Source organism: Octopus bimaculoides, chromosome 1 (assembly GCF_001194135.2).
Source record: "Octopus bimaculoides isolate UCB-OBI-ISO-001 chromosome 1, ASM119413v2, whole genome shotgun sequence".
Lineage (NCBI taxonomy): Eukaryota > Metazoa > Mollusca > Cephalopoda > Octopoda > Octopodidae > Octopus > Octopus bimaculoides.
Window position 1 is genome coordinate 140060451 of NC_068981.1, and position 2180 is coordinate 140062630.

The 2180-nt window shown below is 36.8% G+C and overlaps 1 pseudogene; it reads left to right on the forward strand.

Moving 5' to 3' along the window:
* Window positions 1–1894: 1894 nt before the first annotated feature.
* LOC128250168 (5S ribosomal RNA) lies at window positions 1895–2013 on the forward strand (annotated as a pseudogene).
* Window positions 2014–2180: the final 167 nt, after the last annotated feature.

The following is a 2180-nucleotide window of genomic DNA, read 5'->3' on the forward strand; positions in this document are numbered from 1 at the left end:
TCACCAGGGATGTTGTTTTGAGTTTTGGTGACACCAAATCTCAAATCTCCAGAATCTTAGTATCCTTGCATAATGCAGGAGCACATTTTTCTGCAGATCTCATTTTCAATAAGCTTCATCCTCGTAGGTATTAATTCGGGTGTTGTGCCAAAATACACAAATTACCAAAGGAGTAATTGTCATCTTAGTCTCTCCCACAATTTCTTCATCACTCTGGTTAAGTCATGATATTTTCTTAATTTCTTTGGTCACCACTATATTATCATATGATATTGCAAAGTCTATGAACTTACGCCAATTTGTTGTTCTCTATAATCATATCTGGACTCCTTATATGAGTTATATTGCTACTCCTATAGAGAAATCCCATAAAATTCTGTAATTATCATTCTCTGTCAGCCTCTGGTTCGTGTTCATACGATTTGCTGCTACTTTGAATCAACACATATCCCCACAGAGTCATGCCTGAATTTATGCTCTTTTGTGCTATTTTTGTCTCTTTTCCGAAGATTTTGTCTTTGCTCATTATGGTTCATTGGTCATTGACTTTATCAAATTCACCCTAATGGCTTGTTCCAGAACAGCTATAAGTAGCTATACTGTTTCTCGCTTCAGGTTTTCGTCCAGCAGGTATAACCAGCATTCTTCACATCCAACACTTTAGGGTTGTTACATGAATCGATCCTGTTTTTCTAGTTATTTCCTTTTTTCGTTTTTCTTTTTGTACTTGAATAATCCTACAATTTCAATATATTTTAGGAAATACTTAGCCGCCGATATATTCCTTACTCACTATGTACCACATGGTTTTTTCGACCCCATAACCTGGTTCTGATGGTGTTTTCTGTATTCATCAATCATCTACTCTTTCCTTTCTTCGATATTTAGAACTTGTCGACATTAATTTTAGGGTGATGCAAGTTGTGCATTGTTACTGGCTTCCAAGTTTTCTATCTCTGTCATTGTTCAGTTAAGAAAACGAGCGGAAACCCATGCATTCATTGCTTTGATAACAGAGCCTCCATTTAATTTGTTTCGAGGACCTTCCTAATTCTTTCAGTATGCTAGTTGGAAATTTTCTCACTAATTTCTCCTTTCATTATACTATAGTCTTGCAGCCTTCCTATTATTATTACTATTATTACTACTACTACTACTACTACTATTATTATTATTATTATTATTATTATTATTATTATTATTATTATTATTGAGTGAGAGAGCTGTGCATGCCATCAAAGAGACACTGGGGTAAAATATAGGAAGCCAATTATACCCATCATGACTACCCGTCTGATAAGGGTACACCAGGCACATGCATCACAATCATATGTGCACGACATAGTGATATCATATCAAGACAAACAGTGCATGACCTTGCGGGTGGGGCTCAGTTAGAATTTTTCTTCGGGTCGAGTAGCCCATCCTGCTCAAAAGGTCCCTGAATAAGGTTTGTTTAAGGATGTTGAGCAAAACACCCATGTTTCCAACGGTGAATTATCCAAACCCCAAAGAATTCCTCTCAAAACATAGCTATGATGCACCCCCACTACTTCTGCCTATGATCAGAGAAGCACATATCGTCAGCCACCAACGGACATACTCAACTGGTTAAGGTCAAACAACCAACAAGTAAATCTGTGGTATTGAGCAGAATATTTGCTGTAGGACAGCTTTTTATACCACGACAAAACAATGTACATGATAACACTTCCAATCAATTAAGATCAGAAGCCATGAGAGCCACCGCCTGGTACTGCATCCAGGCATTTATAATAATAATAATAATAATAATAATAATAATAATAATAATAATAATGATAATGATAATGATAATGATAATAATAATTATTATAATAATAATAATTATTATTATTATTATTATAAATGAAATGAATACGGCCATATCACGTTGAGAGCACCGCTTCTCGTCCGATCACCGAAGTTAAGGAACATCGAACCTAGCGAGTATTTAGATGGGTGACCGCTTGGGAAACCTAGGTGCTGTAAACGTCACACACTTTAGGCGCAGGAGTGGCTGTGTGGTAAGTAGCTTGCTTACCAACCACATGGTTCCGGATTCAGTCCCATTGCGTGGTATCTTGGGCAAGTATCTTCTACTATAGCCTCGGGTCAATGCATTTGGTAGACGGAAACTGAAAGAAGCCCGTCGTATATAT